Source organism: Hoplias malabaricus, chromosome 2 (genome assembly GCF_029633855.1).
Source record: "Hoplias malabaricus isolate fHopMal1 chromosome 2, fHopMal1.hap1, whole genome shotgun sequence".
Lineage (NCBI taxonomy): Eukaryota > Metazoa > Chordata > Actinopteri > Characiformes > Erythrinidae > Hoplias > Hoplias malabaricus.
The window spans coordinates 14,009,703-14,024,627 of record NC_089801.1 but is presented as its reverse complement, the minus strand read 5'-3'; the positions used below and the strand labels follow the sequence as shown (position 1 = coordinate 14,024,627).

Genomic DNA, 14,925 nt, shown 5'->3' with positions numbered 1-14,925 from the left:
ATAGTCGAACCTAGGTTTTTGGAGGAACAATGCGGATTTCATCCTGGCCATGGAACTATGGACCAACTCTTTTCTTTTTCACAGATGATTGAGGGTGCGTGGGAATTTGCTACTCCACTCTACACATGCTTTGTGGATTTGGAGAAGGCATATGACCCCCCCCCCCGAGAGATTCTGTGGGAGGTGCTCCGGGAGTATGGGGTGCCAGGGTCGCTCAGGCGAGCCGTACGGTCCTTGTACTCTCAGAGTTTGAGTTGTGTTCGCATCCTTGGTAGTAAGTCAAGCTTGTTCAGTGTGGGCATTGGACTCTGTCAGGGCTGTGCCTTATCTCCACTCCTGTTCCTGATATTCATGGACAGGGTGGTGCGGCGTAGCCTGGGGCAGGAGGGCTTCCATCGAGGAGCTCAGTAGGTGGCATCTTTGCTTTTTGCGGACGATGTTGTTCTTCTGGCTTCTTCGCACGGAGGTCTCCAGCGTTCACTTGAGCAGTTTGCAGCCGAGTGTGAAGCGGTCGGTATGTGGATCAGCACCTCCAAGTCTGAGGCCATTGTTATCTCCCGGAAACAGATGGCATGCTCCCTTCAGGTAAGGGGTGAGAACCTGCCCCAAGTGAAGGAGTTCAAATATCTCGGGTTCTTGTTCACGGGTGATGGGAAGAGGGATGGTGAGATTGAACGTAGGATAGGTGCAGCGTCTGCAGTAATGCGGTCACTGTATCGCACCATTGTGGTGAAGAGAGCTGAGCCATAAAGCAAAGCTCTCAATTTACCGGTCAGTCTACGTCCACACTCTCACCTATGGTCATGAGCTCTGGGTAATGACCGAAAGAACAAGATCGCGGATACAAGCGGCCGAAATGAGCTTTCTCCAACGGGTCGCTGGGCGTACTCTCCGTGATCGGGCGAGGAGCTGTGACTAGGAAGGAGCTCAGAGTAGAGTCGCTGCTCCTTCGCATTGAGAGAAGTCAGTTGAGGTGGTTTGGGCATCTGATCAGGATGCCTCCTGGACGCCTCCCACTGGAGGTATACCAGGTACGTCCCACTGGAACGTAGACCCAGGACACGCTGGAGGGATTATATCTCTCGGCTGGCCTGGGAACGCCTTGGGATCCCCCAGGAGGAATTGGTAGATGTTGCAAGGGACAGAGACATCTGGGCTTCTTTGCTCACCCTATTGTCACCTCGACCCTGAAATGAAAAAGTGGAAAAGAAGATGTGTATGTGTATGTGGAAAGCTAACCAATAATCATAAAATCATAAATCAGGTTAGGGGAAAGTATGTCGTTTGTGGAATCGAGTTTCTCAAATGATCTATGTTAATTGAAGATGATGACCCTGTCACATGGCATGGTTTAATTTCCTGTGCTTGCCTCTTGCTCCCTCCCAGCTAGCAAGGTAGATCTGGGCCGATTCTGGCTCAGATTCGGAACTGTCGGCTGGCTGCTGTCTCGGTATGAATGCGGCACGCCACGTCTGGCTGCACGTTGGCACTGTCGGCTGGCTGCCGTCTCGGCGTGAATGCGGCACCCTGTATATGGCCCAAGTCCGGCTGCATGTTGGCACTGTCGGCTAGCTGAGGCTCGGCGTGAATGCGGCACGCTGCATCTGGCCCATTTGTGGCTGCATGTTGGCACTGTCGGCTGGCGAGGCGATTGCTATTGCAGTTAGCACACTACACTGATCAGAGCATTTTATTAAATACTGCGTATTAATCGTATGTGGCCCACATCTAAAAATAAAAGAAAATACTGGTGACTGTCTGGAAAACGATGTAATAAAATGTTAAATAAAATATTTTAACTTGTTAAAATTTTAACTTGTTAAATGCCATACAGTTATAGGTAAGATCTGTTAATATTGTAATATTTTAGAATATTGATGTAATGACTGGGACATGAAGGACAGAAATGATTATGATAAATAGGGTTAATAAGGAGACAGTGCCGTACGGAAGGGAGGAAATTGTTATTTAAGATTTTGAATGAATGAACTCTGAATGAGAAAACGGAAGGTGGCAGAAGCGAACCGCTGTAAAAACACAGAAGAAGAAGACGATGAAGATTCGCACTCTTTTCTGTGACCGCGGCGCACAAGCAGCTCTCACCGGCCTCAGGGAACAGCTTCATCCCGTAAGTATTTCAATTTAACCTTATAGTTTCGGATACATAGGTATTTTGGTATCGCCCAAATGTAGTTAACATCGTTAATGTTACGTATGTTATTTTATAAACTGATATACGTTACATACCTAATATTGAACCGTTTTTTTTTTTCGAATGACAAACTTTATAGCTAACCGGTTTAGCTAGCTCTTTTTTTCCCTCTGACATAGAAAACATTAAAATGACATGACAATCGCTCATACATGACTTATTTTAATTTTAGTAATTATGTGGTTTGATGGTGTATTTTACAAGACAATGTGAGCATTTGTGTGGGTTTTTGTGTCACACAGACCTGCATACCTCAGTATAAGAAATAAAATAAGAAATAAAACTGCTTAAACACATTAAGGTACTAGCTAAGTAGGTTAAATACATTCTCAATCTCAGGGCTGGTTTTTGGTGTAATGTAATGTTTTAAATATATAATTCCACATACACTAATCCTTTATTAGGCAGTAGCAGTGATTTTGGGCTAGTGATTAATGCACTGTAAAAAATCTTCAAATTATTTGATTATACTTGAAATAGTGTGTTGGGAATAGAACTCAATTGTGTGATAGTTCATCTAACTCGAAATGTATTGTTCTGATCGACCTGTAGGCACAACATAAAAAAAATGTGTTGAGAAAATTTGTTTGGAAAAGTTACTGATCAAGATAAACCTGCGCATGCTCTGTTCTAGTCATGCGCATGCTCAGTGGGAGGTTCGGGAATACGCGCGAAGGACGGTTGACTTCTCTTTGTTGTGGCTCGAAGTTTGGAAGTTACGTTTCTAGTTTTAACACTATCTTACATCCATGAATATGTAGGGAAATAATTGCCGTGGCATTGTTATGTTAGCTAACTTTGCCACCTCGACGGTAGCCATGGAAAGTTTGATTATGAGCCGTTTGTTTCATTTAATCAAATGCCCGGTGTAACAAACACAAACAGACTGTGTAACAAGCCTGAGTGATTTCTTTTAAGTTCTATTTTGAAAATGTTAAGTTGGCATCTTTTTGTGGGCTGGCTTTTTTCTGTTCCACCTTATATACTGGAGTAGGTAACATTATATTGAGCCTCCTCAGTGTTTGCTGAGCTGTTTAAGGGAGAACGGAAAATTCAGAAAGCTGTCTACAACAACGCTCCTTTAGTCTGATATCATTTATATGAAGGCAGCAGGACAAGATTAAGATTATAAGATTAAGCCGTAAAAGGTACAAAAATAGCTATATTGTCTGAATCGGTTCAACAGATGCACAGACATGAATCAGTTTGGTTAAAATGTTTCTCATTACTTTTCCACATTAGGAATAGGCTTAAATAGTGTTCAGACCTACTATTTGTTTTTTGTTTTGCTTTTAAAATGTGCGTAGGTGTCTAACAGCACTAGTACTATACCTAGCAACGTCTGTTTATCAAAACATTTAGCTAAATGTAATATATATATATATATATATATATATATATATATATATATATATATATATATATATATATGTGTGTGTGTGTGTGTGTGTGCATGTAAATAAATTAAAAAAAACATTAAATAACGTTACATCGTTTGTGGATCTGTAATTGCATTTAAAAACTATACTTGTGTACAATGACAATACTAACACTAATATTGTTTTCATTTTTAAGGGAAAAAGGGATACATTAGATGAAGTGGAAAATCTGCTCTTTCACAAGCCAAGACCCGGATGTTTGGTTGAAGCACCACAGAGTACGCCACGGATTCCATGGTACACACTGGCCCTGTTTTCACTCCAATTGTGTGTGTTCCTTTAAAACAGCTGGTTCCTTGAGATGTCATCTTTCAAAATGTCATAGTAAAGTATCTACATGTCACCAAAGTTCTACCTTCAAATGTGAGCTTTGTGATTACAAAGATGTTTGCGATATAACCCTGCAGGGCTGAGTGAGGATTCCTTGGATGAAGAGAGAAAGACAATGAGGGCTGAGATGGATAAAAAGGGTCCAAACATGAGTTGGAGCAAACCTTTTTTTTACGGCGGAAGGAGGTTGTTAAGCAGGAACCTTTGGTTGGTCTGGTTCGAGAATGATGGCCAGCACTGTTCTTGGAGAGTCAGGTGAGTAGTGTGTTTGTTTGCTGTACTTGTGAATCTGGCCCATTTCAGCATATTTTTCTTTTTATAGTTTTTGTAGGATTGTTTCACACTGCAAAACCTAGTGTGAACCAATCTAGTTTACTTGTCTAAAATGATACTTAACATTTTTTCCCCAAACAGTTCCAAAACTCTTATAATGCGAAGTCATCAGCTGTTTGGATTATTTATTTATTTACTTTTTTTTTTTTTTTTTTTTTTACTTATTTACTTATTAACCAAGAAGCGTACAGCATTGTCCAACCACAGAAATGTTATTTAAAGGCAACAAGTTTTATCGCACACAACACTTGTCATGAAAGCGTCCCAAAAGAGGGCTATTTTTTTGGCCTTGGGATGACGGGATGGTTTTAGTCTGGATCCCTGCATAACTATTATCAACTGAAGCAGTGTTTGTCTAGAAATGTACAGGCTCTGTACATAATGACTGATAATCTGTATTCTCTATTGTTTACTCTTTTCTCTCTCTTTCTCTCTCTAGATATGCAGTGAGTTTCGTAGAATAACTGCCATCAACCTGAAGAGTCAGTTGCATGGTGCACTGGACACGTGCCAAAACTCCTTAAACTGTACAGGAATAGAATGGCAGCCTTTGGAGGAGATGTGCAGGCCATACTTGATAATCTAGATGAAAAGGTTTGTTGCTTATTTTAAGCACATTTGTTGCTACTGCATTTCAACATGATTGGGGCATAGGGATTGGAGGCTGAATAGACTACAGGTCATAGTGTGAAAGCTGTATATTGTTGTATAATTATTCAATTTTGCCTTCAAATTTATTGCATTCAAAATTATTGTACAGTATTTCTAACTTTTTTTTTTTAAATGATTGCCATTTTTTCCCCTTTTAGACAACGGTTATATTGAAAACGGTAGAAGTCTATTTACTGAGAGAAAAAAAATAAACAAAAGCATGTGAAGTAGTTTATTTTTGGAGCTGTGAAGTTTGTTAAATTTTTCAAAGTTAACTATGAACATGAACTAATTCATTTTCTTTATGTAATTATGTAAAGATGGACTGCAGTAAGAAAACTAATGGGGCAGTGAATAATGCAGGTGGGCAGGGAAAAAAGCAGATAGGAGGTTAATTTAATTTATTTAGATGAGATCTTTAGCATCAGTTGTAGCAGAATCGTTTGTGTAATCATTTGTAATATAACCTGATAATCTTTTACATTTGAAGTTCTGTAGTTAATGAATCTGCATGCATAAGCAGTTTAGTTTTTCATTCAATATTTTTATAGAAAATATACTGAAGAGAACAGAACATGTACATAATCTCTATATGTTTAATTATAAAGCTGGAATTCAACAAGGAGTACAACTGAGGTGACTACACTTGAGTGTTCTTTCACTACACTGTACGTCCTGAAGATCCCTGTTGTCCAGGCTGCCAGAGATGAGGATATGGCTGATATTTCCATCATTGTTGAGGGCAGTGAGGTAATGACAAAGTGTGACAACACAGCAGAGGCTTGCAAACTGTTGATCAAACTGATGTGTGCCATGAATAAGTGTCAAATGTGTACTATTGTTATATGGCCTTAGCATAGTATATTTTTAAAGAAAAGTCTGAATTTAAATGGCAGTTCTTAGGGTGTAAAACCAATTGTTTTTTTGAAAAACAGTATTTGAATGTTAATTGGATTTAGGAAATCATGACACTGCCAATTTCAAATTTCAATGCCAGTTACAAATATATTTTCTATGTATTGATTTTATGTACTATTTGTATACATTGCAATTGCTGAATGTTTCCATTGTGTAAAGGTTTTCATATGTTGTCATTGTGGTGGTACCCTCAATTGTACATATTTGTACATTTAATTAGGGAACATGAGGGAACATGATTATATTATAATTGTAGATTTAAAATGTGTTGATTTCATACACCCTGTTTCATCTCCAGGACTTTTATTATGTTTTTTGTTATATGACATTTCCATAATGAAATACTACAAAAGTGTCTCCCACCGGAGAAGAGAATGCAATGTACCTTTAAGTAACAAAACTGGATTTTTAAACACGTGTACCTTTTTGTGACCAATAATGTACCCTTTTCTTTTTTTTCTGAGAGTGTAAGTTATTTAATAAAGCAGTAATTTCACCATAAACCTGATTGTACCCTTTTCTGAGGGAAGGGAAGGGAGGGGTGTGTGTGTGTGCGTGCGTGCGGCGTATAGAAATAAACTATTAAAACCGATAATGAGCCAGATCTGGGCCGAGTCTGGCACTAATGGCGTGCTTCTGGCTCAAACTCGGCCGTGGTGCGGTTATCGCGATTTAGTTATGGCTTGCCGGACTAGGGCCGAGTGTTTTTGTTCCGGCGTGCGTGATTCGGCCGATACAATTTTGCTAGCTGGACTCTTTCTGATGTTAGTAAGCCATTTTGGTGTGTAGATGTGCAGCAGAGAGTTAGGGAGAGAGAGAGAGAAAAGATTTAATTCCAACTTCAGCCGGAAGTAAACAGCGTGAGAAGAGTCCAACAGTTATTCAAGTAAGTTTATGTTGCTTTGTACAGTATAAATGTTTAATCTTAGTTTGTTGTAAGTTAAAAAAAACGTTTTTAAGCGTTTTCTAGGGTCTTTTTGCTTAAATGCATGTGTAGGTAGTTTTGAAAAAAAGTGAGTGAAGTAAGTTTATGTTGCCTTGCACAGTATAAACATGTTTAATTTTAGTTTATCATGTTTAAAAAACGTTGTTAAGCGTTTTATATTGTTTTTTTTTTTTTTGTTTGTTTAAATGCATGTGTAGGTACTATGAAAAATGTGTTTTTATCGGGGCCTTTAAGGTGGATCTATGAAATTCTACCTTAAAAGAGGTATTACAGTGTTAGTAACTGGATTTGTAGTTAGGGTGTTAGGGGAAAGTAGGTTATTAGTGGAATCTTCTTCCACTTTGGTACTTTAATTGGTTTTTATGGGGTAGTTAAGTGGAAAGATGTTTTTTTTTTGGAGCCATGCTATTGGTCGACTGGCAGTCAATTGGTCTCTCTCCCCTGTTAGTCGGCCATTTTTGTTTGTAGTGAGAGCGGGGAGAGAGAGAGAGAATGGATCTATCAATGTCTTCTGCAGGAGAAAACTGAGGACAGTGCAACAGTGAGTCAAGTAAGTTTATGTTGCTTTGTGCAATTTAAACATGTTTACTCTTAGTTTGTTATATGTTTAAAAACGGTTTTTAAGCGTTTTCTAGGGTATTTTTGTTCAAATGCATGTGTAGGTAGGTTTGAAAAAAGTGAGTGAAGTAAGTTTGTTGCCTTGTGCAGTATAAACATGTTTAATTGTAGTTTACTATATGTTTTAAAACGTTTTAAGTGTTTTCTAGGGTCTTTTTGCTTAAATGCATGTGTAGTTACTATGAACAATGTGTTTCTATGGGGGCTTTTAAGGTGGATCTACAAAATTCCACCTTAAGATGTATTACAGTGTTAATAACGTGTTAAAAATGGTTTAATAACTGGATTTATAATATGACAGAGTTAGGGGTTAGGGTAAAGTATATCTTTTGTGTAATTAGCTTCCACATTGGTAAAATATTTAAAATAAAAGTGATTATGTGTGACTTGTGCTTTGTCTCAGATGTCTTTTAGTGCATCTCGGAGCCAGGTGTGTCCACTCTGTACCTGTGAATACCGAAATCTGGCACAGCATCTGAGACATTTTCATGATGTCATCAACAAAACTCAGAAGATACTTCTCTTGAAGCTGGCGAGTGGACATTAGATATTTTTTAAAATAAAGTCTAATAAATATGATTTTAAAATATGCTTTATGTGTACTGAATAACTTTCTGATTAGTTCATTTAATGTGGAATTGCATAGATCCACATTGTAATAATTTTATTTTACTTTTGTATTTTTTGTGTCATTTATGTGTTTCAGAAATATGAATGTGACAGATTTATGGCAATAGCTAGAAGAGAAAAGGCCATATGTGAACTGCGGAGTTTAATGGCTTCCCAACCCACTCCGCCAGTGTCACGTGCTTTGTGTGCATTCCTGGAGGCACGTACAGGAATGGCACCCGAGACACAGGGCACTCACCTGCAAATGTCACAGACACCTGTTGGATTACTGGACTCATTTGCAAGCAACATACCTCAGCCCCCTATGTTTGAAATCTCAGACATTCAGCCCCCGCAACTGGAAGTCTCCATTTGTACTCCAGTGTCATCTTCTCTCACATATCAGGAACAAGAAAAAAAAACAACTTGATCAAAGAGCTACGGGAGAAAATAAAGGCGCTTGAGGAGCGATTAAAGGAACAATTATTTGAGTTAGACTATTACAAAGCCATCTCTAAAGGAAAGAAGCAGTTGAAAAGACAGAAATACAGCAAAAGGACTGTCTTTACAGCAGAGGAATGTCCCAAATACGATAGACTATGAGTTTTTAACTTTTAATTATAATGTATTTTAAACTTTAAAATAAAAAATAAATACTTTAGTGTAGAGGCTATACTCCAGAAGTATTTGGAGAATCTCGTAGGGAGTGAGTCGACTGGGGAAAAAATTAGAAAATGGAAAGACTGCCGTCTCCCAGATCCGTAGATTTCTCATCTTTGCTGGGGAGGGCCGTCTTTTCAAAGGAAATTTTGCTTTCTTAAGAGATCATGAAAGCATTAGGAAGTAAGCTAAGATTTTATTTATAAAATTCTATTTATATAAGTATATTCTCAGTGACTCATTTCTTCTTTGTCATTTTACTGTTTTTCAGATGGGTGAGATGAGTTCAAAGTCACAGCGGTCAGGATAATTCTGTTGAACTTAAAACAATTTTTTGTTTACATCGCCAACTTTCCAGGCAGAATCACACAGCTTAGCAGTGGGGATATTCGGTGGCTTGTGATGTCTGTTGAGCAACAACTCAGTGAGCTGCGGTCTGGGCTCAGGGTTCACAGACAAAGTGTGCGAAAGCTGTTGTCAAGTAAGAGTTGTGGAATACTATAATTTCTAAAAAGGTCACATATTACGAATTTGGAAGGCCTTCCGCAAACCACATGGTTTCCCTTAACCCCCTAACTTATTTCATTTTGGTTGATGCATGACTTGTATGACAGTTTGTTTTTTTGTTCCAGAAAAACTAGTCAGAAAAGAAGATCTGGTAGCATTTAGGGCGGAGGCCCACAAAATTATCCCCAAGAAGCTGGGTAAGTGTCGTCCTATAAACAAATACTTCTCTGCTTTTGTAACAACTTATGTTGGAATGTTTTTTTATTATTATTTTTATTTTATGTGTAGAACGCCTTTGTGAGTCCCCCAATCACTTCACTTTCCAGCAGTCTGCTGGCTGGATATTTTATTGTCGGTACGGGTCACCATACAGGTGTCCTGACAAACATGACAGTGTATGAGGTAATGGCTGCGGAATCGTCAAACGGCGACATCTTGATTGAAGTAAGATTTTACATTGAAGTTATTCAACATGTTGACTTGTGACTTGAGTTACTTAATGCCAATAACAATGTAATAATGCAATGTTTTTATATTGTATCCAAAGGTGGCTCACCACAAGTCTGCAGGAACATACAGGTATGCGCAGCTCTCTATGCCAAAAGAATATGAATGGTTGACTACATTGCTCAAATTGAGGAGTAAATTTGAGGGAGCAAGCTCTCTTCTTTTTCACAGCCTCCGGTGGGAAGCTGGTCAAGATCCTCCTCCTCTTCCAGCAGGAGTGGCGGCGGATGGGGATTCTCTGCAATTGGGGAGTTGCATAGTCCAATAATCCACTTGTCACCAATTTCTCAGTCATCACCAGACATAGCCACGTCGATGAAAAGAAATTTATTTGTCACAGAGTTCCAGCCACAGACCAAGAAAAGGCCTGCGATTCATCTTAAAATAACTGACTCTGGCTCAGATGATAACACTGTTGGGTTGTTGGATGCAGCCTCAGCCTCTGCATCTGGTACTGCTGGGGGCAGTAATTTAATTTTTGGGTTTTTTTTTGGCAAATTTAATATTTGGCTTTTTTGTTTCTAAAATGTAAATAGTTCACACACACACACTGCTTGTAAATAATCTTGTAACAATCTTGCATAGTATTTTATAAATCTTAATATAATAGCTGTACAATTTTTACTTTTTTTACAGCTGTTGTTGTTGTTGATATTGGTAATATTGTATAGTGTTTTATAAATCTTAAAGTAATATAAAAGATATTTACTTTTTACAGCTGTCGTTGCTGCTGCTGTTGTTGCTGTGAAATAAAAGTGTTTTGTACTTCATAAGTTGTCATTATTTTTTATTTTTATTTCCAGGTCTCCCAGTGGTCTATCCACACGAGGTAGTTAGGGGTTAGGGGAAAGTATGTCATAAGTGGAAGCAGCAGCCACTTTGGTGATAGAATGGGTTCCTATGGGGCCGTTAAGGTGGATCTATGCAATTCCACCTTAAAAAGTTAGGGGTATGGGGAAAGTATGTCGTAAGTGGAATCTCTTCCACTTTGGTAATATGACCCTGGTTAGGGGAAAACATGCCGTTTGTGGAAGGCCTTCCATGTATTTCATATAATGGGGTGGATAAGGTGGAATTGCATAGATCCACCTTATACACCCCATTATATGAAAGGAGTTAGGGGAAAGTATTTCATAAGTGGAAGCAGCTTCCACATTTGTTATATAATGGGTTTCTATGGTGCTTAAAGTGGAATAATGCAATATAAAACAATTCCACCTTAAGAGAAAAGTTTTAATAACGGGTTAATATTTAAGGTGGATTGCATAGATCCATCTTAAAAAATAGGGTGTTTGTGGAGTCTGCTTCTACTTATGACATATTTTCCCCTTTGTTATTGGTATTCTATCCGGGCATTATATGTATATATATATATACAAACCGGATTCCAAAAAAGTTGGGACACTAAACAAATTGTGAATAAAAACTGAATGCAATGATGTGGACGTGCCAACATCTAATATTTTATTCAGAATAGAACACAAATCACAGATCAAAAGTTTAAACTGAGAGAATGTATCATTTTAAGGGAAAAATATGTTGTTTCAAAATTTCATTGCGTCAACAAATCCCCAAAAAGTTGGCACAAGGCCATTTTTTACCACTGTGTGGCATCCCCCCTTCTTCTTACAACACTCAACAGAGGAGACCAGTTTCTCAAGTTTAGAAATAGGAATGCTCTCCCGTTCACGTCTAATACAAGCCTCTAACTGTTCAATCGTCTTGGGCCTTCTTTGTCGCACCTTCCTCTTTATGATGTGCCAAATGTTCTCTATAGGTGAAAGATCTGGACTGCAGGCTGCCATTTCAGTACCCGGATCCTTCTCCTACGTAGCCATGATGTTGTGATTGCTGCAGAATGTGGTCTGGCATTATCTTGTTGAAAAATGCAGGGTCTTCCCTGAAAGAGATGACGTCTAGATGGGAGCATATGTTGTTCTAGAACCTGAACATAGTTCTCTGCATTAATGGTGCCTTTCCAGACATGCAAGCTGCCCATGCCACAAGCACTCATGCAACCCCATACCATCAGTGATGCAGGCTTCTGAACGGAGCGTTGATAACAACTTGGTTTATCCTTGTCCTCTCTGGTCCGGATGACATGGCGTCCAAGTGTTCCATAAAGAACTTCAAATCGTGACTCATCTGACCACAGAACAGTCTTCCATTTTGCCACACTCCATTTTAAAAGACCCAGTGCAAACGTCTGGCCCAGTGCAAACGTCTGAGCTTGTGGAGCTTGCTTAGAAATGGCTTCCTCTTTGCACTGTAGAGTTTCAGCTGGCAACGGCGGATGGCACGGTGGATTGTGTTCACTGACAATGCTTTCTGGAAGTATTCCTGAGCCCATTCTGTTATTTCCTTGACAGTGGCATTCCTGTTTGAGGTGCAGTGACGTTTAAGGGCCCGAAGATCACAAGCATCCAGTAGAGTTTTACGACCTTGACCCTTACGCACAGCAATTGTTCCAGATTCTCTGAATCTTTTGATGATGTTATGCACGGTTGATGATGATAACTTAAAAGTCTTTGCTATTTTACACTGGATAACACCATTCTGGTATTGCTGCACTATCTTTCCGCGCAACAATGGTGGAATTGGTGATCCTCTTACCATCTTGGCTTCAGAGAGACTTTTTATACTAAGTCATGTCAGTTGACCTAATTAGTGTTAATTGGTCTTCCAGCTGTTCATTACATGCTCAACTTCCTTTTTCCAGACACTTATATATATTGTCCCAAATTTTTTTGGAATCCAGTTTGTGTATATATATATATATATATATAAGAATTCCAGGTGGGCTCTGAACCCACCGCGACCCTGAACTGGATAAGCGGTTACAGATAATGAATGAATGATTGATTGCTATACATCCATGTATTTATAAGCTTTTTCAAAATGATGCAGAAACTCAGAAGATGAGTACCAGTGTGTCGAACATTAACATTGTATTAGTTGTGGCTTAACTGACTTAATCTTGCCTGTTTACTTTGCTGTTTTAGAATACCTCTATAATAATGCTTGTAATAATGTGTCATCACACTATTCTCCCTGTCTTTTGGCTATGGTCCTCATGCCTTCATTCACTGCATCTTTGCAATTTTTCTACTGTTATCTACATTATCTTCGACCCTGCCTCCCTGTGGTAGAGATCGACTGATATATCGGTTGGTTGATTTAACGGGCTGATATTTGCCATTTTTTAATATATTGGCATCCGTGTTTCGTAGCATCGATTGAAAGTCAGGCACATCCACAGGCAGCCCAGTGTTATTGGTGCAGTGGAATGTGCTGCTGTCACATGTGAAAGACCCCAAGCCAAAACTTTTGGACAAGACAACAGCAACAACAGTCCTAGTGGACAATGGTAAGGCTTAAACTCTGATATGGCCATATATTTACTATATCTTACTAGCAAACAAAGAAGTGTTGTTTCACTTAGTGAAAGAATAAACTATAAGCATAGAACGTTCTGGAACTGGCATAACGCTACAGCTGGTTAAAGGTTCGCTAACTTGCACGTAAATTGTCCCGTTCAGCCCTGCAGAAACTGCACTATTTATCTTTTAGAGGACTCCACATTATGGATCCCACTGGGGTCAGAGATGGTATAAAGATGTGTTTAATATAGCACATACCAAGCCACACGTGGGACCCACTTTATTATTTTATTATTCTTTATTAGTTTATAGTCCTGTCCCTTGGTTATTACTCTCTTTCACACACACTTTTTGATATTACTCTCTTTATTAATGTCTTTATATTCAGAGGACTCTGTGTTGTTTTCTGTGTAATACCACTGGTTGTATGTTCTGTCCCTGTCTGTTCCCTGTGTAGTGGTGTTTTCTGGTTTATGTATTCTGTGTAGCTCTGTTTAACGTTCAGCATCTTTGCATGTACATCCACACTCTAGTATCTATTTCTCGGTCCAACAGCACTTGTGACAATTTTATTTATTAATGTATTATCATTGATTATCTCTGTAAAAATACACATATACAATTTAAATATCATAATTATTAGTAAGATTTATGGATATCTTGTAGTAAATAGCACTCTTTTACGTGTTAATTCATATTCATATTTTATATACATTTTATTACAGAATGGTTGACATTTTTATCTAGAAAAAAGTAACATTCAAATTTAATTTTATTATTAATTGTATTGCTACTTGCATAATCTAGGCTTTTTATATTGCATATATTATTTATATCTATTACTTGATAGTGATTGTTATTGTTTATGGTTTTTGGTTATTCAGCTTTTATTATAAATAAGACTATACAATTCATATTTAACAAAAAATATATTTATTTTGTATTTCAATTTATTATACTATATGATAAGGCATTTATATATTTTAAAATATTTGCAAAAATATTTAGACAAACCTTATGTGCCTTGCTTTGCTCTATGGCTATCACTTGACCAATATTTATATATAATATTTAGCTTTTTAACAATTGTCAGATTTTTTAATAAAGTAGTTGTTTGTCCGTACAAAGGTGGTGTGTTGCTTGATGTTACATGCATTAAAAGATAGATGTTTGTTAATATGAAAACAATTTATTAAAAAAAATGTTGCAAGAGGTAAACCAGATAAAATACAAAATAATATTCTCAAGCTATGCATTTAGATGAACTATTTGCAGTCATTGTGGTTTTGTCTTTATTCTCTTTGAGTTTTCTTCCTTCCACTCCGGCTTTTTACAGATCTGCCTGCATTGACAGCAGTTACTGGTTTTTATTGCAACACCTACCCCATCCACTTAGTGGCATTAATGAGTTTTAATGTACTGTAACGCTCTACTGCGTAAAGAACGCACACAGCCTAACCCCAGGAACACCCCACAAAGACCTAAGAACATAACACAACATTACTTCTTAATCCCGCTAGCCCTCCAGCTACAACGCTCAAAACAGAGATTCTCTCTCCCGTCAACATTATGTGAGTGTTAACGTCACAGTATTTATAAAGATGTGGAATATAATTTGATTAACATTAACGATAGAGAATGAGGCTGTTTCCCAAACAACAACAGTTTTGGACATGGCCACAGACAAACGTTAACTTGCATATTTAGAGCGCTTTCTCACAATCTAAACACAGATAATATAAACGCTAACTCTCAGATCCTCCTCTACATAACTGTATATAACAGTAACAGTATATATAACCTAACAGTTATATA

General features: G+C 38.1%; 2 long non-coding RNA genes across 3 annotated transcripts; both read left to right on the top strand.

The window, feature by feature from the left end:
- Positions 1-3,764: 3,764 nt before the first annotated feature.
- On the top strand, positions 3,765-6,321 carry LOC136673417 (uncharacterized). Its single transcript, XR_010795933.1, has 4 exons — positions 3,765-3,888; positions 4,059-4,236; positions 4,754-4,908; positions 5,574-6,321. It is a non-coding gene; the product is annotated as an uncharacterized lncRNA (long non-coding RNA).
- A 170-nt stretch (positions 6,322-6,491) lies between these two features.
- LOC136687285 (uncharacterized) lies at positions 6,492-10,381 on the top strand. Of its 2 annotated transcripts, none has more exons than XR_010800432.1 (8): positions 6,492-6,769; positions 7,851-7,979; positions 8,154-8,899; positions 8,988-9,197; positions 9,349-9,420; positions 9,512-9,667; positions 9,771-9,802; positions 9,902-10,380. It is a non-coding gene; the product is annotated as an uncharacterized lncRNA (long non-coding RNA). The 2 variants fall into 2 exon arrangements; XR_010800433.1 differs by lacking the exon at positions 6,492-6,769 and adding an exon at positions 7,299-7,379 and having other exon boundaries at positions 9,902-10,381.
- The last annotated feature ends 4,544 nt before the right edge of the window (positions 10,382-14,925 follow it).